Consider the following 25,006-nt stretch of genomic DNA (forward strand, 5'->3'; position numbering starts at 1 on the left):
TGAACTCGGGTCCTCATGCTTGCGGGGCAGGCAATGGAACCACTGAGCTAAATCCCTGGCCCTGAGTATCTTTTCTTGCACTTGTTGGTCTTTTGTATATGCTATTTGAAATAATGCCTATTCAAGTCTTTATTAGTCTTCTTTTTTTTTTTTTGGTTCCGGGGATTGAACTCAGGACCTTGCGCTTGCGGCGTCGTAACCACTGAGCTAAATCCTCGGCTTTATTAGTCTTCTTAGGCTACCATAACAAAATACCACAGGCTGGGTGACTCAAACAACAGGTTACTTTTGCACAGTTCTGAAGACTGAATTTTTTTTTTGGTACTATGGATCGAACTTAGGACGTTGGGCTTGTGAGGTATAAATCCTCAGCTGGAGACTGAAAATTTAAGATTAAAGTTTCTGACAGGGTTCAGATTTTGGTGAGGGCTCTCTTCCTAGAGAGTGAGCTCTGTAGTGTCTCAGAAGCACAGTAATCCTGTTAGATCCAACCTTGTATTATCTCATTTAATCTTATTTTCATCTATGAGGGTCTTACAGGCAGGTAATGCATATGTTAGACAAAGGGATAATTTATGTTCCAGGACTGAGTGAGATTTCATAATGATACTCAGAATAGCACGGAGTTTAAAACTTGTGAATTATTTCTGGATTTTAATACTAATATTTAGTATTTTGGGGCTGTGGTTGATGTTGAGTAACTGAAACCAAAGAAAGTGAAACCATGGAAAAGGAGGGACTATTGCATATAAAAGGGTTTCTGGGCTTTCTGTTTTATGTCATTGGTCTATATGTCTGTGCCAGTATCTACACTTGTTGTTATTTTGCTTTTTTTGCAGAGCTGGGGAATTGAACCTAGGCACTTGTGCATGCTGGGTAAGTGCTCTACACTGAGCTGTATCCCCAGTCTTTTTTACTTTGACAGTCTTTCCAAGTAGCCCAGGGTGTCCTCAACTGATCTTGCCTCTACCTCCTGAGTAGCTGGAGTTATAGGCATGGGCCAACATACCTGGCTTTACTTGTTTTTAAAATTAGAAAATAATTCACTTTTTTTTTTGGTTCACTAAATTTATTTTAAAAATCATAAAATGTTTCTTATAAAAGAGCATTACATTCGGCACACTGATCTGAACAGATACAAGGGACATGTGGACGATTGTTACTTTCTTCCCTGTTCTGCCCCCAAATGTTTACAATGACCGCACAAAGCAACGTGTTCACAATAATTACATGGGGGGAATAATAATTCACTTTTTAAATTGACAAAAATAATACTTATGTATGGAGTGCCTTGTGATGTCTGTATATATACATTACATAATTTCAAATCAGTGTACTCTGTCATCTTAAGCATTTGGCCTTTGCGGTGAAAACATTCAAAATCCTTCTAGCTTTTTTGAAATATACAGTACATTTTTGTTTTCTGTATCACCCTTCTGTGCAGTGGCATGACCACAACTTACTTCTACCTAGCTGTTACAACTTAGTACCTTTTGACCAACCTTTTCTCATCCCTCATTCCCTATGACTCTCCTCAGCCTCTAGTAACCATTATTCTACTTTAAACTTCTAGGAGAGCTCCTATTTTAGATTCCATGTGTGAGACTAGTATTTGTCTTTCTGTGCCTCATTTATGTTCTCCAGTTCCATCCACATCTTTGCAAATGAAAGGATTTCATCCTTTTTTTAATGGCTGACTAGTATTTCATCGTGTAAACATACTGTATTTTCTTTATCCATTAGCTGTTTGCTTAGGTGGATTCCATTTTCTTTTGGTACTGGGGCTCGAACTCAGGACCTTACACTTGCAATGCAAGGAGTCCTTTTTTTTTTTGGTACCGGGGATTGAACTCGGGACCTTGCACTTTCGAGGCAGGCACCGGAACCACTTAGCTAAATCCCCACCCCAAGGATTCCTTTTTTTGGCTATTGTGAATAATGCTGCAGTGAATTGGGAGATTTCATGTGTCTCTAATACATAATTGATTTAATTTCAATTTAGATGTATATCCAAGTAATAGGATTGCTGGATGTATTTTTAAGTTTTTGAGAAATTTCCATACTTTTTTTGGTAATGGATATACCAGTGTTCTTTTTCAAGATAGTTTTGGTTATTCTGGGATCCTTGTATTCCCATGTAAATTTTAGGATCAGCATGGTGATGGATGTAAAAAAGCCAGCTGATAATTTTTGTAGGGGTTGTATTGAATTTGTACATGTTTGTGGGTAGTGCTGTCATCTTAATATCTTTTGATCTATGAGCACACATTGCTACTTAATTTTTTTTTTTTTTTTTGGTACTGGGGATCAAACTTGGGACCTTGTGCTTGTGAGGCAAGCGCCGGAACCACTGAGCTAAATTCCCAGCCTGCTACTTAATTTTTAATTTCTTTCAATAATGTTTTGTAGTTTTGAATTTTTGCATTTTTTTCCCATTCATTTTCTGTAGGGTTTCTGTTTGTTTTGTTTTGTTTTTTGCATGGTAGGCAAGTGCTCTGTCATTGAGCTACACTTCCAACCTTCCTCCTCTAGATTTTGAGGTGTACTAGAGGGTATTTTTATTCTTTTTTAAATTTTTTTTTGGGTATTTTTATTCTTGATTGTAGTTTATCAGAAGAAAAAATTCGAATATTGATGGGCTTTTCCAAAGCAGTGTACAACATGTTACCCCACAGTACTTGTACAAAAGTTTAGTATTTCTTGGATGATATTCTTTTAAGGGAAGGAAATGTATGTAGTTCATCAGATTTCTTGTTTGCATCAGTACTTTCCAAAACTAATTTTCACTATGCAAGTAGGTGAGCAAATAAATACTTGTAAAGTATCAAAACAAGGCCCAAATCCCTTTCTCATCCTCTCAATAGGTAATCACTATGTGTTTTTCTTTCTGCCAGACTTTTCTCCCCATGCTTTTAAGAATGTATGTATCCCTAAATAATAAGTAGGTTTCTTTTTTGTATTTCCTGTATATGTTTTTTCTACTATGAGTAAACAGTTGGTCTGGGGTGGGGGATGTAGCTCAGCAGCACAGCACCTGCCTGGTAAGTGTGAGGCACTGTGGCCCGGTAAACCGCCCCCCCCGCCCCCATCGGTCTGTTTCCAGTTTTTTTTCCAACTTGTTGCTGCAGTGCTTTTTTCTTTTTTGATATGCCTTCAGCAAACATGTTGGACTGTTTTGCTGAGGTTTATCAAGAGAAGTAGAGTTACTTGGACATGTGATACGCATAGCTGTAGTCATAATGTACTGCTAAAATATTCTCTAAGATAGCTTTCACAGTTTTACTATTATAAATGTGTATGCAAGTACTCACTTTCTCATGCCAGTGTCAGTACTTGAAATTAACCAGCCTTTTAGATGAAAAACAGTTACTTTTATTGTTTTGTATTTTTGTATTACGAGGTTGAGATAATTTCATATGTGTGTTGGACATTGCATTTCTTCTGTAATTTCCTGTTACTTTTTGTCTTTCATTTTTTCCCCTTGTCACAGAATGTAGGCCGCTTTTAAAATGGATATACTCAGCTCTTTTTGTTGTAAGATAGCTTTAGAAAAGTGCATTTGTCATTGTCATCTATTTATTCAGACTTGTCATTTTAAAAGGTATTCTAATGCTTACAGTGAAAGTTCACTTTTTTTTTTTTTTTTTTTTTTTTTGGTACCAGGGATTGAACTCAGGTCCTTGCGCTTGGGACGCAGGCGGAACCACTGAGCTAAATCCCCTGGCTGAAGGTTCACAGTTTGACTGAAATGCTTTGATTACAGTATTGAGTAAACAGTTGAGTGATGGGAGTGGTATGTATATCAGGGAAGGGCCAAGTGACTTGGGGAGACACATTGATTGAGTTCCATATACAGCCTTTTGATTTGTCTTTTAATTTAGTTTTAGTAAATTTGTTTCTTAATATTTAGTGTCCCAGAAATTTTTCAAAGTTTGAACTATGTGTGTTTATTTTTACTTTTGAAGTCAACTTTGTTAAGGTAAATTTGTGTACAGCAAAATTCATTTTATTTTGCTGTGTGTATACATATAAAATCACCCAATCAGGATATAGAATATTTCCCTCACTGCTAACAAAGTTCCAGGTTGCCCTATGGCTAGCATTATTTTCCCTCCTGCCATAGTGAGTCACTGATCTGATCTGCCACTTTAGGTTAGTTTTGCTGCTTATAAAGTTTAATATAAATGCTTATTCCCAGACCTTTTATGAGGACTTCTGAGCTTATGATTATGTTCAGTTTATTATTAAGAACATGAGCTTAAAAATAATTTAAAAATTATTGGTTTAAAATCTTGAATTTCTTGAGTTGAGGGTTATTTCTGAATGGTGATTTGGCAAGTTTATTTCACTGTTCAGTAGGTAAAAAATTTTGTGTTAAATTCTGCAGTGGAAATCCTGACATAGCAGAGTTAACAGAACTTGAATCTGAAATTAGATATAGCCCAGTGGAAGGAAGATAGTGGTAGCCAATCTACCCCTATCTATTTCTATACTTGCCTTTTAAATATTAGTTTCATGGTCCTATTAACCATTACCTACATTGATTTTGACTTATTGTCCTTTGCATACAGACGTTGCTTTGAAAAAAGGAAAAGATTCAAATTGATACAGCATTCTGTTTTTGCCATTAAAAAAAAAATTGTATTCCTGAAGTCTTCCCAAATGGGGGGCGTAACCTGTCCCCTTACTTTGAAGCTAAGACAGTGGAGGGGGCAGTATGTATAACCTGATTTCTAGGCCCCCCCCCTTTGGTACCGGGGATCGAACTTGCATTTGCAAGGCAAGTGTTGGAACCACTGAGCCAAATCCCTGGGAAATTCTTTTCCCCTTTTTAAAAACTACTTTATTGAGATATAATTTGCAAACTATGTATCACCCATTCAGGACGTAAAATCCTATGATTTCTAGTTCACAGAATTGTGTAGCCATCACTACAGTTTTACCTTTTGAAGAAGGTGTGGTGCTGGGGATCTAAACCAGGATGCCAGTGTGCTGAGCCAAGTGCTCTACCAAGCTACATCCCCAGGCCCCAAACACCGAAAGTTTAGGATGTTTTCATTACCTGAAAAAGAAACTATAACCATTAATAGTCATTACCTATTTCTCCCCTTATTTCCTCCCCTTCCCAGCCCCAGGCAACCACTTACCTACTATTTCTATGTATTTTTCTGTTCAAGACATTAAAAAATATTCCTCCTGTCTAACTTGATAGCCTTTGACCAACATCTCCCCATCCTCCTCTCCTTCCTAACTATCCAAGCCTTTATTATATACCATTCTGTTTGATACTTTTGTCAGATTAACTTTTTAAGATCTCACTTGTGAGGTCATGTGGTCTTTTTCTATCTGTTCTTTATTTTACTGAACAGTGTGTCCTCCAAGTTTATCCATGTTGTCAAAATGACAGGAAGTAGTTACATTATGGCCAAATAGACTTTATGGCCAAATAGTATTCCATTTTGTACATATGTATCACATTTTCTTTTCCTACTCTTCCCTCCCTCCTTTCTCCTTTCTTTGCTTCCCTTCCTCCCTCCCCTCCATTTTTTTTTTTTCAATACTGGTGATTGAAGCCAGCACTTTTCCACTGAGTTATATCCCCAGGCTTTTAAAAATTTTGAGACAAGGTATCACTAAGTTGCTAAATTGCCCAGGATGGGCTGGAATTCACAGTTTTCCTGACCCAGCCTCCCAGAATGCTGGAATTACAGGCATATGCACCACCATGCTTGGCTGCATCATATTTTATCTGTTGAACTGTTGATGAATATGTCTGTCCCTTTTTTGTAAGATGGTTAATGTTAGAGATTCATCAAGAATTCATTATATTAAGAAGAGATCCCACTTGTTGATTGTTTGTGCTAGTTCCCGGGCAACTGAGGTTTTGTTCATAAAGTCTTTTCCTACACCAGTGTCTTCAAGAGTTCTACCTAACCTCTGTTCCAGCCGATTCAGCATTTCTATTTTAATATTTAGATCCTTAATCCATTTGGATTTTAGTTTAGTGCATGGTGAGAGATATATGTCTAGTTTTAATCTTTGGCAAGTTGAAACCCAATTTTTCCAGCCCCGTTTTTTAAAGAGGCTATCTTTCCTCCAGTGAGGGTGTTTGGCTCCTTTATCGAAGATGAGATGACTGAGTGTGTCTGGAGTTGTTTCTGCATCTTCTAATCTGTTCCACTGGTCCTCAGGTCTGTTTTCTTTTGCCTCTGTTTTTATCACAGTAGCTTTGTAGTAGAGTTTCAAGTTGGGGATTGTGATACCCCCTGCCATGTCTCTGTTATCTAGAATTGCTTTTGCTATTCTGGATCTCTTCTTGTTCCAAATGAATTTTTGGTTTGTTTTTTCAAGGTCTGTGAAGTATGCTGCTGGGATTTCAATTGGGATTGCATTGAATCTATATAGCAGTTTTGGAAGTATGGCCATTTTCACTATGTTGATCCTTCCTACCTGAGAGTAGGGGATGTCTTTCCATTTTCCAATAACATCTTCAGTCTCTCTTTTCAGAGTGCTATAGTTTTCAGAGAAGAGGTCTTTGATTTCTTTTGTTAAGTTGATTCCTAGGTATTTCAGTTTTTTGGATGCTATTGTGAAAGGAATTGTTTCTGTCTCAGTGAGTCTATTGTTCATGTAGAGGAAAGCTATTGATTTTTGTGTGTTGACCTTGTATCCAGCTACTCTACTGAATTTGGTTATTAAGCAAGAGAAACCACCAACAGTGTGAAGAGACAACCCACAATGTTGGAAAACAATCTTCACCTGCTGTTCCTCAAATCTATAAAGAACTTAAAAAAAATTAGACCTCCCAAATATAAAGACCCAATCCAAAAATGGGCATCTGAAATGAACAAACATTTCTCAGACAAAGAATTTGAGAAATAGCAAATAAACATATGAAAAAATATTCAACCTCACTGGTCATTCAAGAGATGCAAATGAAAACAACACTGAGATTCCACCTCACTCCAGAAAGGATGGCTGCTATCATGAAATCAACCAGTAACAAATGCTGATGGGCTGTGGGGAAAGAGGAACCCTCCTCCACTGCTGGTGGGAGTGTAGACTGGTGCAACCACTGTGGAAATCAGTATGGCGATACCTCAGAGAACTAGGACTGAATGTCCCATTTGACCCAGCTATTCCCCTGCTGGGTATCTTCCCCAAAGAATTAAAAGAATCATACCACAGTGATATATGTGTACCCATCTTTATAGCAGCACAATTTGTAATAGCTAAAACTTGGAAGCAGCCCAAATGCCTATCAACTGGAGACTGGATAAAGAAAATGTGGGTTTTTAAAAATAAAATGGAGTACTACTCAGCCTTAAAAATGAGAAATTAGAGACATTTATAGCTAAATGGATGCACATTGAGGTGATACCCTTAAGTGAAATAAACAGGACACGTGTGTAAATACTGAATAGTTGCCCTAGTGTGAGAAACTGAAAGTGTAAATAAGGACTAAAAGGTATAATAGATAATGTGAAATAGGAAGAAAAGGAGCAAAGGGTAAGGGGAAGTGGGAGGAGTAGGAGAAAGGAAAGAAGGGAATGGAATTGATAAGAGAAAATGAAAAACTGGAAACAAAGTCTTTGTAAATAGGGAGGGATGGAGGGGTTGAAGGGAGGGCAGGGGAAGGGCGAAAAACAAGAACCAAGAGAGATTATGTAAAGGTACAAATTTCCAAAGATGAATGTCATTATATTATATACCTAAAATGTACCAATAAAATAAAATTAAAAGGAAAAGAATTCATTGTGCTCGCTTCGGCAGCACATATACTAAGAAAAAGAATTCATTATATTTGGTAGAAACACTTGATGACCAATTTTTCATTCTTCTTTGCATGTACCTTGATCTTACTGTGTACTTTCTACTCAAAAGACTGTAATGATTATTAAAAACAACAAATATAAACATCTCCAAGCTAGACTCAAAATGACCATGATTACAAGGATTTGTTGTAAATCTGAGTGCCAGTGTTATTTTAGTCTGTTGGATTGTAGGTTTTGGGATTTGAACCAAGAAATTCTGTTCTCTAAGTACTTCTTATTCTCTTAATTAAAAAAAAAAAGTTAAGACATAATATAGGTAAAATATAATATCCTTAAATTAAAGCTGGATAACTTTTTACATATATATAGACCCATGTAATTATATTAAGATAAAGAGCATTTAGAGCTTTCTTTTCCTGGATTTCCTTCTCTCAGTGCGCACTCTTAAGGGATAATCACTATTTTGTCTTATCGCCACAATGCCTTTGTTTTTGTTTTTGGTTTCACTGAAGTTCTTTTTAGGATGTTCTTTCTGTTTTTGTTTTTGTGGTTGTAAATTTAACAGAGCCCTAAATTGGCATACCTAAGCTATTAGTAAAGTTATAATTAAAGGAAGGCATGGAAGTGAACAAGGCAAATTGTGTACTTCAGATGAGTAATAGCATCATTCTAAGGCAGTCTTCATGGCATTCCTTATGGTCCAAGTATACTGTACTAGAACTAAGTATAAAAAGTTCTTTTTATTTGTATTTTTATAATAAAAATAATGAAATAATGAGAACAGTAGTGATGTAATGAATGTTCATGTACTTACAACCTAGTTTAAGACACATTTTTCTTTCTCTTCTGTTTTAGACTTATTAGTGCTATTAATTTTACAAACTACTGGGTTTCAATTTACATATATTTTTGGTACTGGGGATTGAACCCTGGTCCTTGCGCTTGTGCAGCAGGCGCTGAAACCACTGAGCTAAATCCCCGGCCCCCTACATAATATATCTTGAGTCTTACTTTTTCCCCATTCCCCTGCCCTCCCTTCAATCCCTCTATGTTGGTGATTTCTCTTGTTGTCCAAAAGCTTTTTAATAAAATGAGGTCCCAGTTGTTGATTCTTTGTAGTATTTCCCGTGCAGTCTGGGTTTTGTTCATGAAATTTTTGCCTACTCCTGTGTCCTCAAGCATTGTCCTCAAGCATTCTACCTATTCTCTCTTCAGCAGATTTAGTGTTTCTGTTTTAATATTTAGATCTTTGATCCATTTTGATTTTAGGGTAGTGCATGGTGAAAGATAGGAGTCTAGTTTTACTCTTCAGCATATGGAAAGCCAGTTTTTCCAGCACCATTTATTAAAGGAGCTGTCTTTCTTCCAGGAAAGATTTTGGTTCCATTGTCAAAGATGAGGTGGTTGAGTATGTCTGGATTTGTTTCTGCATCCTCTAGCCTGTTCCATTGATCCTCAGGTCTGTTCTTTTGCCAGTATCATGCTATATATAATTTTTTTTTAATCACCATAGCTTTGTAGTATAATTTAAAGTCAGGGATTGTAATATCCCCTGTTTTGCCTTTGTTGCCCAGAATTGCCTTTGCTATTCTAGGTCTCTACTGATTCCAAATGAATTTTAGGATTATTTTTTCTAATTCTGTGAGATATACTGTGGTTATTTTGATTGGGATTGCATTGAATCTGTAAAAAATTTGGAAGTATGGCCATTTTCACTATATTTGTTCTTCCTATCCAAGGACAAGGGATATCTTTCCATTTTCTGATGTCCTCTTCAATCTCTTTTTTCAGAGAACTGTAATTTTCAATGTTGAGGTCTTTTACTTCCTTTGTTAGATTGATTCCTAGGTATTTCATTTTTTGGGGGATGCTATTATGAAAAGGATTGTCTCTCCAATTTCTCTGTGTCTGTTATTCATATACAGGAAGGCTATTGACTTTTGAGTGTTGATTTTGTATCCACCTACGCCACTTAATTTGGTCATCAGATCTAAAAGTCTTTTGGAGTTTCTATGTAGAGTATCATGTCATCCGCAAATAATGGTAATTTAATTTCTTCCTTTCCTATCCTTAGAGAATGCTGACATTTTAAATGGCTATGAAGATTCAGTTGAGTACCTATTGAATGCCAAGATACGCATTTCTAAGACTTTCAAAAAATATATACAATCTGCCTATGATCACAACTGTTTTTAGGCTCCAGAGCTTATTCTCTTTTTGTTCTGGTTCATTTTTTTTTTCATTAAGTTTATTGGTACATTTTAGGTATAAAGTACAGTTACATTCATTGTTAGGATCTTGTACCTTTACATGATGTATCTTAGTTCTTATTTTTTCCCCATTTCCTTGCCCTCCCTTCACACCCTCCACCTTTCCCTATTTACAGAGACTTTGTTTCCATTTTTTCCTTTTCTTATATTTTTTTCTTTTTCCTTCTTTCCTTTCCCCTACCCTTCCCAGTTCCCCAACTCCTTTAGACCTTTTCTTCCTATGTCACATTATCAATTATATCATTTGAACCTTATTTACACTTTTAGTATTTCACATCAGAGAAACTATTCGGTATTTACACATGTGTGTCCTATTTATTTCAATTAAGAGTATGGCCTCAATGTGGATCCATTTAGCTATAAATGTCTCTAGTTTCTCTTTCTTTTTGGCTGAGTAGTACTCCATTTTATAGAAAAACCACATCTTTATCCAGTCTCCAGTTGATGGGCCTTTGGGCTGCTTCCAAGTTTTAGCTATTACAAACTGTGGCACTATAAACATGGGTGTGCATATATCACTCATAAAACTTTGAAGATTTGTTTTACAAAATGTTTAAAATAGAAAATTTGAAGAATAGTACTATAGGTAACTTGGGTCTCCAGTAGACATCAAAAAGCACTTTATAACTATGCAAAAAGTTAGTCATAAAGTCAAGGGATGATGGAATAAATGTTCCAAAATGTGTGTTTTAGTTGATAGTTCTTAATTTGGCATTGTTCTGAATTGAGTAGCTTTAATAGGTACAGAACTTTCTGAAGTCAGCCTTTGATTCAGAATTATATGTGCATTTCTGGTCATCCAAAAGAGGAAAAATTTGTACTCATTTGTGAGTTTAGAGAAGAATTTTTGATCATTAAAAATGTAAAATTTTTAATGTTTTTCCATAAAATTGTTAGTTAGGACTGGCTGAATAATTTTCAGTGACTTGTTAAAAAATTATTAAAAATTGCAACATTGTTAAAGCAGAGCCCACTGTGGAGCCCTTACATGTCCACGAAGCTAGTCTTGTCCTTGTTAAATTGTTTAGTTCTTTAAGTGGTGATTAAGAAAATGATACATTTTCTAATTTTGTTGCATAATTGTATATATTTTTGTTTTTGTTTTTGTTTTTTGGTACGGGGATGGAACTCTGGACCTTGTGCTTGTGGGGCAGGTGTTGGAACCGCTGAGCTAAATTCCTGGGTATTTTGCTATTTTTTAATATGTCCATACTAGAACTTAAAATACTGTACTTGTTGTAGGTTTAAATAAAAACACAAAACACTGTGTCTGAAAGATGGGAAAGGGACTTTGTTGGAAACAGTAGTTTTATTGTATTCAGACAAGTTTTGTTTGTAGACTTTTGAAATTGATCATCCTCTTTCCTCTTCTTCCTCTTTTAAAAAATGTATTGCTTGTTATCAACAGACTAGCAAATGGTTAAACAACAATTGCCTTGAAAAGAGGTATTAGGTGACTGATTACTGTGATCATAAAACACGTACTCTTTGGTTATGCCATAGACCTGATCTCCTTAGAGGCTAAATACATGAAAACTTGGGTACCTTCAAGGAACCTCAAACTGTCAGACACACTGGTCATCTGGACACATGTTTGGCAAGGTGAGTTTTTCAGGGAAGGCAGAGATTAGTACATTATAGCTTGTTCAGATGCTCTACTTTGAATCTGTATTTCATGGCTTAAAGGTTTTTTTGTTGTTGTTTGTTTGTTTGTTTGTTTTTATACCGGGAATCAAACTCAGGGCCTTGTGCTTGCCAGGCAGGCACTGCGCCTCTGAGGTACATCCCTGACTCTTAAAGGGTTATTTTGCTGTGTCTCAGTTACTTTTACTCAGAACATGACAGAATTACACTGTATGCATTTTTGCATTTTCCCCCTTCCGCTTCCTGCATTTAGGGCACCTAGTAAGGCAAGTAGTAGATGAGTCTTTGAGCCCAGAAAAGCTAGTTTGATCATTGCTTTTGATCATATCTCAGTATATGAGGCCTGATCACAAAATATGGTGAGTGCTTAAATTTTAAGGAATTTGTTACAGTAAAAAGCATGTTGATGTTAATCTCTCTCAGAACACTTCCTTTTGCTCCAAACACACATATACCATTGTTCTTGCCACCTTCTGAAGCAGTTTTGGAAGTCCGCTTTCTTGTGTGTCTTTAGTTGTGCTCTCTTAGCTGCTTTGATATCCTGAATGGATTCAATTGTTTACCTTTCATGGTCATTTTGACTTTAGGGAAGAGCCAGAAGTCACATGGTATCACATCCGGTGAGCAAGGTGGATGAGGACATAATGTAATTTTTTATTTGGCAAGAATTGTTGTAAATGGTTGATCAGGGGTGATCAACAAATACTGTGAATGTTTAAGTTAAAATTTGTTATGGTAAAAGATATGTTGCTATTAATCCCTCTGAAAATACTCTCCCTGTCTTTGAACACACTTAACCCATAGTTCTTTGTAATGTCTTTTACTGTAATAAGGCTTTCTTTTTTTTTTGGTACCGGGGATCGAACTTGGGACCTTGTGCTTGTGAAGCAGGCACCAGAACCACTGAGCTAAATCCCCAGCAGGCTTTCTTTTTTTTCAGTACCAGGGATCGAACTCAAGACCTTGCGCTTGTCAGGCAGGCACTGAGCTACATCCTCAGCCCAAGGCTCTCTTTTTTAATTTAAACATTCACTGTTTTTAATCATACCTTGTACTTATCCCCTCTACTGCTCTCATCCTTAAAAATTTCCTTCAGGTTAGAGCTAACTTTTGTTTTTTTCTCACTTACCTGTTAATTTGGTAAAGTCTCATTGTAGACCAAGTGGTATCCTCACTGGAAGTCATATTTCTGCTCGTGGTGAGAGAAAATATGCACTTGAGTTTCTTTTCCTGTTCCACACGATGACAGGATATGGATAGGGAGATATGGAGCTCAGTTGGAGGAGGATGGTATTTGTGATTTTCCTATTATCCTTAGGAAATCTGCAACTATTGCCTTGCAGAGCTCGATATTTCAAAATTAGGCATCATTTGTTTCTCTTATTTCTGTGACATTTTAAAGTTTTTTAAAAATTCTTTTAAAAATATTATCTTTTTATTTGGTTTTTTTGGGGGGGGGGCGGTACCAGGGATTGAACTCGGGACCTTGCGCTTGCAAGGCAGACGGAGGCACCACTGAGCTAAATCCCCGGCCCTACATTTTAAAGTTTTGGAAGCCACTTTGTTCTGTTGTGTTGAATGATGATTTATTTCCCTCTTCCAGCCAACTACTCACTGAGTAGCAAAGGAATACTTTAGAAAGTAGTTTGTCAAAACATTGAGGTTAAAAGATTGATAAAGTAATTAACTAGTAACTGACTTAAGTGCACAGCAAAGATTAAAACCAGATGTGTATTATAAACTAGAAAACTGACATAGTTTGCACTGGGGAAGGAGAAATGATTAAGCTAAATTTGTGTATAAGCAAAGTTGATTTTTCCTTTATTCTGAGATACCATTTTGCCTCTTTTACTTCCTCTCATTTTCTCTCCCTTTTCTTCTTTCTTGACTGATGAAGGCACGAATGGATTGTTTGCAAACCCCAGTGGCTTTACCTTCCACATATCCATATTACTGAGTTCTAGCTCTACCTTTCTGGGTTTGTTTTTTTCCCTCTAAGTAAACATTTAGTCTTTTTGTTCTGTTTCATCTTCAGGGCTCTAGGAACTTTCACAATTCTATAGACTGTGTAGTCCAGATTCCCTCTTGGGTAGATTTAAATGCATGTTAATGACAGTCTTTGGAGCTGTCTTTTGAAACTTTAAAACTCTTATGACTCTTATATTTCACCCTAGAAATTTAAGGCAGTCTTATCAGATCAGTTACATTCAGGGAAGAGGGAAACACTATTAAATATTTTAAAAATGATATTAAATAGTTAAGCTAGTAATAAACAGTGTAACAAAAATAAACATTTGTTGTAGTAGAGATTAAACACAATCTGTGTGGGAAATACATTTCCACTTCATGTTACAGAAGAAGGCTGAATACCTGAAAAAAACATATTATCCAGTATCTCAGAATAAGACAATCCAACTTTTTTGTATGGACAAAGAATATGAACATACAGGATGAAAATGACTGGATACTCTGGGAGAACAAAATGGTTGTTTTCTTCAGATGGTAATAAAGTGACATAAGGAGCAAGTTGTTAGGATTTTTTAGCTACTATGACTGGGCAGAATACCAAATGAGTAGTAAAACTGTGACATATGAGCTAGCTGACAAATTACTTTTCATTTTGATAAAACTTTATTTGTAGTAGATCTATACAAACTCTTCTCACCTAATAAGATTGTGATTATATTTTAAATTGCTATATTTCTAATTTAAGCTTTTCTCATTTTAAAGAAATATTTTTACAAGAAACAGAACCCTTCTCTATCCTATCCTACCCTACCCTCCTCTGCTATAGGGATCAAACCCAGTACTAGACAGGCACTGTACCACTGAGCTATACTCCCATCCCTGTCTAGTTTTCTGATGTTAGTGTGAAGGAGAAAATGTTGTAATTTATATTACCATGTTATGAAAAATTAATTCAGATGAGTTTTTTTGTGAAGAAAAAAACTAAGATTTTAAAAACTAAATTTTGAGAGCTGATATTCAGTATCTACTAGATATTGTTTGATAATTATAAGAAAAGTACCCTGTGTTCAGTTGATACATGAAATAGTAAGCAGAATGATCTGTATCTGAGTTACAGTAATGTTCTAAGTTTGTATCTTTGGCTGTTTTTCAAAAACCTAATATATATTATTTAGATATGATATTCAGAACTCTTTGTTGCTGGTGACAAACTCACCAAATAAACCAAACAAAAGACACAGATTTATTGGGAGAATACTGAAACATCTTACATAATTGAAGAACTGTAGCAGGTAGCTTGGGGACTTTGAGGAGTGGAAGTGGATGTGCAGTATCTCATATGCTCTGGCTTTGCATCTCTGAGCATTGGTGTGATTCTCTTAGGCTTCTCTTGGTTCATGACTGTCCAGTCCAAAATCTGTTCTTCCTCCTGGTGTCTTAGTACTGTAATTGTCTCAGTGCCATTGCCATCTCTAGCCCCAAAGAAGTAGCTTAGTTTCTTTTTTTTCTTGGTACCAGGTTCGAATTCACGACCTTGCAGTTGTGAGGCAGGCACAGTGCCACTGAGCTAAATCCCTGGTCCTAACTTGGTTTCTTTTATTAAGTAATGAGGCCCAAACAACTTAATTATTTATGTTCTAACAGCTTAGCTATTTGAACAATTAATACACATAATTAAAAAAAATTTATTTCAGCGTATGCCTGTTGTATATTGTATAAATTCTAAAACCTTGGAATCAGATCAGGGATTACCACTTCAATTTCCTGTTCCACATTAATTTTACATGGCTTTTAAAATCATAGCAGCTGCTAAAAACCTGACTCCTTAAAGAGTATCATTGAGAGGAATGTTTCGTGAGCTAATATTGGAACTGAATTATTTCAGATTGTAGTTTGTGTGGTCCATTAGATGTCCATTATTGTTGTTTTCCAAAAATTTTAAATAGTCTTGTAGTACCCTTCTATATTGCTTGTAGTATCCCAGTGTGTCTTAGCCCACAGCTATTAGGAAACCGTAGTTCTACTAGAAGGGAAAGATTCTAATTGGCTCCCCTTGGATCCTGTGATCAGGGGAATAGGCTATAGTTTGGTTAGCCTGGGTCAGTCTCCCACTCAGTATTTGGAAGGGCATACTGTTCCATTGTATAAATATGTAAGTTTACCTATTTCCAGCTGTTTTAAAAAATATTTTGTATATATACTTACATGTCTGTGACTATTTCTAGAGTATAAATTGTACTAAGTCTTACTTTAAAAAGTTCACTTAAGGATGGGAGATTTAGCTCAGTGGTTCTACCACCTGCCTTGCAAGTGCAAGGTCCTGAATTCAATCCCCATTACCAAAAAAAAAGTTCACTAAATTTGAAAGCATGGTATTTGTGCTTTAAAAGGTATCTATGGGTAGTTTTCTCTACCTCTTAGCATCATGTTGGGTGGCTTCTTGAAGGCGTTGCACAGTGACTCCTATGTGGAGCTGAGCCAGTACTAGGACCAGCACTTACGGGACCTTGCCCTTGCCAGGCAGGGTGACAATGAAGAACAAGAACAATTACTGAAGAAAAGCTGTACATTGTATGTCAAAAATCTTTCCTTTAAAAAAAAAAATCTTTTACACAACTGAAGAACAAATTTATGAACTCTTCAGCAAAAGTGGTGACATAAAGAAGATCACTATGGGTTTTTATAAAATGAAGAAAACAGTATGTGGGTTCTGTTTTGGGGAATACTACTCGAGAGCAGATGCAGAAAATGCGATGCGTTTCATAAACAGAACTCATCTGGACGACAGGATCATTAGCACAGACTGGGATGCAGGCTTTAAGGAGGGCAGGCAGTATGGGCGCGGGCGATCTGGAGGCCAAGTTCCAGGTGAATACAGCAGGACTATGACGTGGGAAGAGGGGGCTATGGAAAACTGGCACAAAAGCAGTGAGTGGCAGGAGCCCTATCAGTGCAAAATTCCCACCATCGGACTGCTGAAAAAGTTACCAGAACCATTTTCTGTTACCAGATCAAAAAGTGTGTTCCTGGTGGCTGGGGATGGAGTTCAGTGGTAGAGCAAAAAAAAAAATGTGTTCCTCAGCAGCAGATTCAGCCTATGATGTTAATCTAGTCAGCCAAAAATACCATACTTACAGGAAGACTAGAAAAATGTAAAAGTTTATTTTCTGATACTAGGGTCTAAGTAGGCTCATGATCTACACTGGAACTTGGAACAATGCTTTTTTAAATTTGAAGTTTGAATGATGTAAAGTTTTTTACACTTGATCTTAGCCAAAAGGCAGAGAAGCAATGATGTAAAGATTTTTAAGGTAAAATAGAGTTTTGTTATGTTGTATAGTTTTGCTGTAGATTAGGAAGAGTTGTCTGACCAACTGCATTTGTTTTCTATGTTGAATTCTAATTTCTAAAGGCAAACTTTGACCTTACTAAGTATTTGCACAAAAGCCTGCGGTCTCAGGATGCCCCCCACCCCCAGTTCTGTGCTTTAGTGCAGGACTTGAGTTCTGCTAAATACATTTTTCAAAAGATGTAATGTTTTGCCTAAAACTAAAAAAGAAAGTCTCTCTAACATGGAAACCCCCAAAGAATTTATTTTGCATTTGTAAAGCAAGAGATGATTTCTTATGTGTGAGTATAATTTTTCCTAATTAGAATAATTACAAAATGTTTTCATCTGGCAACAGAGCATCTTCCAACATCCAGTAGTATGTGAAGGTTGTGGCCGGAGTACTCTACTGTGAACATCTTTCATGTTAGACCAAGTATGGGTTTTCTCAGTCAATTCCAAACTGGTTATTGGAGTTTTTTAAAGCTCTGTTGATAGTTGTGAAGTCAGAAGAAACCATTTACAAACATCTAATACACTATTCATTTGTGAACATTTGTTTTTACACTGTTCTTTGAACTAATTTATATTCTTCTGTAGTAAGACATAACTCAGATTTCTAAAGGCCTTAAAACCAAAGATATTGGTTCTCATTTGTCTTTTGTAACAGATTACAATAAAGTAGGACCAACTTATTAAAAAAAGTAAAAGATATCTGGGTAATTGAGGATCAAAGAGCTAAAACTATAAAATGTTTAGGAGAAGACATAGTGGAAAATCTTCAGGACATTGCATTTGGGAGTGATTTCTTGGGTATGATACTGGAAGTACAGTCAAGCAAAGAAAAGTATAGATAAATTGAACTTCATAAAAATTAACAACTTTTGTGCATCACTAAATACTGTCAAGAGTGAAATGACAAAGGGAGGGAAATATTTTCAAACTATATAATAAGGGATTGACATCTGATTAGATAAAGAACTGCAGTTCAACAACAATAGAAGCAAAAAATGGATAAAGGACTAGAGTAGACATTTCTCCAAAGAGCTTAGTATGGTCAACAAACACATGAAAAAATCCTTGATATCCCTAATCATTAGGGAAATGTAAATCGAAACAGTGATACTGCCTCACACTCATTAGGATGGTTATTATAAAAACAGTAGAAGACTGTTAACTAGTATGTTGGAAATTGGAACCCTGGTGCGTTGCTCTGGGGAATGAAAAACAGTGCAGCCACTGTCAAAACCAAAGTGGTGGTTCCTTAGAAAATTAAAGAATTATTATATGTAGCTGGGCATGATGGTGCTTCCCTATAATCCCAGGAGGCTGAGGCAGGAGGATCACTGTGAGTTGGAGGCCAGCCTGGGCTACATAGTGAGTTCAAGGTCAGCTTGAACCACAAAGTGAGACCCTGTCTCAAGAATTTTTAAAAAAAGTTAAAAAAAAGAATTATGATTCAACTATTCCACTTCTGGAGCCGGGGATTTAGCTCAGTGGCTTGCAAGCACAAAGGCCTGAATTCGATCCCTGGTACCAAACAAATGAAAGTACCATTTCTGGTTTTCAACTCTAAAGAAGGGAAATCAAGGACTGAAACATTTCATATACCATTGTTCAGTGTTTAAAAGATAGAAATAAACTAAATGTCAGCAGATGGATTTAATGAAATATGACATATACAATCTTTAGACGTATAATTTTTTTTTTTTTTTTTGGTACGAGGGATTGAACTCGGGACCTTGGACTTGCGACACAGGCGGCGGAACCACTGAGCTAAATCCCCGGCCCCTAGACATATAATTCTTTTCTTTTTTTTTTTTTTTTTTTTGGTACCGGGGATTGAACTCGGGTCCTTGCACTTTCGAGAAAGGTGGCGGAACCACTGAGCTAAATCCCCGGCCCCCTGAAAGGTTTTTTGGAGCAAGAGTTGGAACAGTTTCTTTAGGCTTTCTTTGTTGTCTGACTACCTATGGCAAATCCAAACTTGGAAATCTTTGTAGGCTTTGTGGGGAGGTCTGCAGCTTCTTTTTCAGCTGATCGCTTCTTAGTGCTGCGACTGGAACTTTCCCCTCCATTGCCCCAGCCGCTTCAGCTCCCTTCGGCTTCTCAGGCTTCTCCTCTCCTGCCATTCCGTCTGCCATTTTCCTGGCTGCGGCCACAGCAAGGATGTCACCTAGGATAGCTTTTGTACAATTGTTGAAATAAAGATAAGGACTAACATTTTTGCTTTTCCCATTTAAGAACTTTTTTACGTGTTAGTTGGATGACAGTTTGCAGTTAATTATCATCATATATTATCTGTTGTTAATAATGCTGGAACAAGGCCGGGGATTTAGTTCTGTGGTTCCACTGCCTGCCTTGCAAGTGCAAGGTCCCAAGTTCAATTCTCGTACCAAAAAAAAAATGTTGGAACATGAAAGTAGAAACTACTCCAGTTTTTTTGTGGATTATAAGAACTATCAACCATAGTTTTAATTACTTAGAAGAACTTTCAAAAAAACTTTTAGTATCCTAGACCTCTTAAAGAGGGGTAAGTATTTCACTAATTAAACATTTTGTGTATCTCTTGAGGGAGCTTGTAATAGTGTGAGTAAGGAAAGAGAGAAAAGGAATTGGGGAGATGGGGCAAGATAAAAGAGAATGCTAAATCATTATATCAGCAAAAATGCAATGTAAGTTTAGTGGCTTGTATTACTAGAAGAGGTCTGAGATCTAGTTAGTGGAGAAAAGGCAGTCTGGGTATATAGGAAATAGCGTAAACAATGGCAGGAATTTGGAATGAACATAGAATGTCTTAGAGGGGAAGATTATTATCCTTATTTGAGGGAGACTTTATAAAAAAGGTTCTCATTTGAGGGAGATTTTGTACCTTGAGAGTTAACTGAGACTGTAGAGAAGAATAGTTAATAGTGGCTTGGTTTCACTCACTTAAGTGATGTCTTCTTACTTGGCTTTGAATACCCATGACTAAAATTTTTGCTTCAACAAATTACATGACATCATTATTTTGAACTTTCAAAGTTTTTTTTTTTTTTTTTTTTGGTACTGGGGATCGAACTCGGGTCCTTGCGCTTGTGAGGCAGGCACTGGAACCACTGAGCTAAATCCCCAGCCCATGAACTTTCAGAGTTTGTAATGAATAATGGAACTGTGACTTAATCTTTTTATTTTTTTATTAGTACATGTTCATGATACATAATGAATATTTTCATCATGGGAAGTTGGCACATGTACTGTACATACATCTTAATCATTTTTACTTTTCTTTTTCCTCCTCTCTTTCCTCTCTCTTGTGACTTATAAATCTCTTCTGACAGTTTATTGTGTGTGCAGAAAGGCAGGTGGAAACTTTGAATTTATAGTATTAGAATATAGAGGTTTTAAATGGACAGTGGGAGTGCTTGAAACAATTTGTTGACTGGGTAAGTAAAAGAAGGCCATGGTTAATTTTTCCTATTTGCCTAAATTATTTTTATTTTTAATCTGAAAAATAAGTTATTGAGCATGCTCCTTGTTAGAAACATAACACAGTATTCATTGTGTTACTGATTCATTGGTCATTGATTTGAAGACATTAAATAATAAATGTTATCTCCATTTTACAGTTAAGGAAATCAAGCGAACTTCCCAAAGTGAAAAATAAATTGTGGAGTGAAAATTCACACCCAAAACTGAATTTTGCATCTGTGCCCTTAACCTTAATTCTATCTGTCCAGTGGAACAGATTGAAATAAAATAATTATAATGACATGTAGCAAGTGTAAATTGAAAGATTTACAACATCAATTAAAATTGAAATTGTGCAGTTAACTCTGTGGGGAAGCATTCATAGTAAGAGAAATATTTTCAAATCAAGAATTGAAGAGGATACATAGGATTTATCCATGTGTATAAGTGGGATGAGTAAATCAGGCAAGGATAATATAGATGAAAAACTTAAAAGGTACTCAAAAGTTGTTCAATCTGGATATATGTTATAGGGCTCTTTTTTTTTTTTTTTTTTTGGTACCAGGGATTGAACTCTGGTCTTTGTGCTTTCGAGGCAGGTGGCAGAACCACTGAGCTAAATCCCCTGGCCCATTTTTTTTTTTTTTTTTTTTTTTGAGGTGGTCTCAGCACAGGCTGGCCTCAAACTCAAAGTGATCTTCCTGTCTCAGCCTCCCCAGTGCTGGGATTACATATGTACAGCACCACACCCAACCATAAGGGCATATTTTTTGAGCAGGGACTTTTTGAGCATGGACATTTTAGAAAATCTGCTGCAGAGATTTGTCGAGGGATGCTAAAAGAATAATTGACTAGAACCAGTTCTGTTGTAAATTCTGTTTTAAGATTTCTGTGGTTATTATATTTTTTAGGTAATTAAGCTCTAATTACATTTAACAAATGTTTCAGAATCATTTTACTAGACCAAGTGGTGATGACCCTGGTGATATGGAATGGAAGGGTGAACATAGGAAATTGGACTTTTGAAAGAAAGTAATGAAAATTTGTGTCAGATTTTATTGGAAATATATTGTCAGGTGGTTTCTAGCCTGGAAGAGCTAGAATGACTCTTGATTCCCACTGGAGTATTAAGAAAAGGAGCTGTGGTAAAGGGGAGAGAGGCAGATGATGGATTCTGCTTAGAAAATGAAGAATTGAAGGTCCTAGATTGATGGCCCAGAGGAGATTGTACTCAGTGGTCCTGTGGTAGCAATAGCAGTCAGAGTAGCTGAAAATGGTGGAGGGCTGGCTCTCCGGTGGTGTTCAAAACCTTGAAAGCGACTTATCATTTGTGAAGCCAGTCTGATACTATGGCTTGTGGCCCTGGTCAGGCTTTGTCTTAGTCACTTTCTCATCACTATTACATAATACCCAGCCCTCAAAAATGGAAGAGAGGTTTATTTTGGCTCAGGATTTAGAAATTTCAGTTCTTCCATGGTAGCCACAGTGGAAGGACCCTGGGAGGAGGAAAGATGCTCACCTCATCTTGGTCAGGAAGCGGAAAGAAGAGAGGAGCTGGGGAGGGAGATACATCCTTTCAGGGAACACTCATAGTGACCTGCCTGCTAACAGCAAGCCAGTTACAATGCCCCCATAATTTAGTCACCTCCCAGTAGCCCCTCCTTTGAGCATATGAGGCTCTGAGAGGGAACATCTGGATATAAACCACAACAAGCCTGCTCAGGAATGAATGATTTCATACTGTTAATGGGTTGGAGAAATAGGTCTTATGAAGACAAATTAGAAAACAGAATCCTGAGGAAATCACAGGTAGCAATTTCTGTGTATGAAAAATTTGAGCTGGGTGTAGTGGCGCATGCCTGTAATCCCAGGAGGCTGAGGCAGGAGAATCACCATGAGCTCGAGGCCAGCCTGGGCTACATAGTGAGACCCTATCTCAAAAAAAATTTTTTTATTACCCTATAGGACAATCCCATCTAAATCTCTAATATTAGCCACCTGAATTTTTGAGGATCTGTATGCCCAGTGGGAATGTATCCTAAAAATAAGGACAACAGGGGCCGGGGATTTAGCTCAGTGGTTTCGCTGCCTGTTGTGCAAGCGTAAGGACCCGAGATGGATCCCCAGTACCAAAAAAAAAAATAAGGACAAGTTATAGTTGACAAAATTTTTTTCTTTCTTAGTGGTGTGCAGATTTAATGGTGTGTCTTCAGTGGCATCACAGATTCAAAATGTACAATTTTCAGTTTTCATTAGCCTAAATAGAGTGTTTTTTTTTTCTTTGGAAGGTGTCTATATTCATTTCAATCATCTTAGGTAACATCAGTAGTATGTGTACCATAGCATGGAAACACTGGTAATAAGAGTACTAGCTTTGAAAAAATAACTATATGCTGTAGAATGAATGAGGTGTAGGTTAAATATATGTAAGGAAACTGTTGAGGATGTAAATCATCAGAAATGAGAAATTGTGAATTCTTCAAGATGTTTTTTTTTTCCTTGTATTTTAGCATATATGTATGCTTTAGCTAAAAAGTAGTACAGAATATGAGAATGTGTTCAATTGTAGGCCTGATGTTTTAAAAGAGATCTTGAGTAAATGCTTTATTCATTCTTCTTTCAGACATTAGTTCTGATGATTTTCTTACAGGAAAATGCAGGAAACATAATCAAGTTGACCTTGGAATGTGATATTGCTATTAATTGGATTCCCCATGGAATCCAGGTCCTACATAATTTAGCTAGTAATCTTAAAAAAAAAAGCCTCCAGTTTTTCGATTAATGGGTTTTGATTAATTTTTAAAAGATTTTTTTGAGACAGGGTCTTGCTGTAATTCAGGCTGACCTTGAATTCATTATGTAGCCCAGGCTGGTCTAATTTAGCTAGTAATCTTAAAAAAAAAAAAGCCTCCAGTTTTTCGATTAATGGGTTTTGATTAATTTTTAAAAGATTTTTTTGAGACAGGGTCTTGCTGTAATTCAGGCTGACCTTGAGTTCATTATGTAGCCCAGGCTGATCTCCAGCGATCCTCCTGCCCCAGCCTCTCAAGAGCTGGGATTATAGGCATGTACCACCATGCCGGGTTTGATTAAAGGATTTAAAATCAAGGTTTGTTTTTCATCTTTAGTATGAACCAGGCTTGTCTGAATTTTTGGTTGATTCAGGCGCAAGGGATGAATCCCTTTTACGTAACAACTGTTTTTTAGACCTTATTTAACTTAAGTACTTTGCCTTCCTTTTTAAAGTAAAGAATGTTGGTGAAATCTACTTTTGGCTTTAGCTGAAAAAGTTCCATTTCTTCCTGTATACTGTATATTTGGATAGCAGTCGGCATGTATCTTTCTGTTTACCTGAGATAAATATTACTAGTTTAAAAAGGGTGGGTCTTTTTCTGGGAATGTGTTGAATTGAAATGTTCAGTTTAAGACAATTTTTGGTCTCTTGGCTGTTCGATAATCTAAGGAGAGCTGCTTAGAAAGAGGTAGTTACTTCAGCTCACCATGTAAACACAGCCCACATTGTGGCATGTGATTATTGGAAGTTATTTGAGTTTTTTGGGGCTTGTTTTCAGAAATATGAGTAGCTCCCTACCTAATTGCCAGAATATAAATTTTAACTAGGTCGGTGAAAGAGTAAACTCTTTTCACTTCACACTGCCTCTGTTTTTAAAAATTTGTCTCTCTCCCCTGAATGTGCTTTTACCGGACTGGAGGTACAGTTTTTTTTGGGTACCGGGGATCGAACTCAGGACCTTGTGCTTGCTTGCAAGGCAGATAGCACCACTGAGCTAAATCCCTGGCCCCACAGTTTTTAATTGTAATGATAGCAGTAAAAAATTCAAATGTGTTTGCTGCCTCCTGCGCAAACGCAGGGACTCGAGTTCGATCTCCGGTACAAAAAAAAAAAAAATTATGTACTTAAAGGATAATCTGCATTATTATTCAGCGTTTTGGTCCCTGACCATGCCCTAGGATGGTTGTTTTTGTTTATGCCTATTAGTCTGCATAAAACCAAATAGAAGGAGTCAGATTTTTTTTTTTTTAGAAGGAGAATTTTGAGTCTGTTTACAGAACTGGAGAGGAATATTAATATTCTCAATAAAATATTCATGTGCTGATAAGCAGTATGCAGATTAGCTAGGTTGAGATATTGATCGCTATTTTTTGTGTAGTTCCTTCAAAATTGATCCTAGAATTGGTGTTTAATATCTCAAGTTCCTAGGCAAAATAGGAAATATATGCCCATTTGCATATGGGATATGAATTCCTATGGCAAGCTGAACTTCAGACTGGTATTGTTTGTCCTTCTGCGAAAGAAATCTCTTTTACAATTGAGAGGAAGAGGGATGGTGTTAGAGTAGGGTTTGAAGACTCTTATTTTTGTTACTGTATTGTAGAATTCAAAAGGAAAGCATATTAGCATAAGTAGTATAAATTTGGCAGATTTCAGAATGTCATTGATAATGCTTTCATTATAAAATTTGCCTAGAACTTTAGTTGCCTTTAAAAAATACCATATTTTAAGCCAGGTGTGGTGGTGCACACCTTTAATCCCACCACTTGGGAGTCTA

The 25,006-nt window shown here is 36.6% G+C and overlaps 1 protein-coding gene and 1 pseudogene across 7 annotated transcripts in view; both read left to right on the forward strand.

Annotated features, from left to right (window-relative positions):
* Positions 1 to 25,006, forward strand: part of Mtmr3 (myotubularin related protein 3) — a 142,271-nt gene that overhangs the window by 36,154 nt on the left and 81,111 nt on the right. The gene's annotated exons all lie outside the window — the stretch shown is intronic.
* Positions 887 to 25,006, forward strand: part of LOC147821953 (nuclear cap-binding protein subunit 2 pseudogene) — a 48,104-nt pseudogene continuing 23,984 nt past the window's right edge. Inside the window, exon 1 of the transcript XR_015446203.1 lies at positions 887 to 23,544. The product of XR_015446203.1 is annotated as a nuclear cap-binding protein subunit 2 pseudogene (transcript). The remainder of the gene's footprint in view (positions 23,545 to 25,006) is intronic.

This window comes from Heterocephalus glaber, unplaced genomic scaffold (genome assembly GCF_053883595.1).
Source record: "Heterocephalus glaber isolate CG9 unplaced genomic scaffold, H.glaber_assembly_v1.0 deba00001687, whole genome shotgun sequence".
Classification (NCBI taxonomy): domain Eukaryota; kingdom Metazoa; phylum Chordata; class Mammalia; order Rodentia; family Bathyergidae; genus Heterocephalus; species Heterocephalus glaber.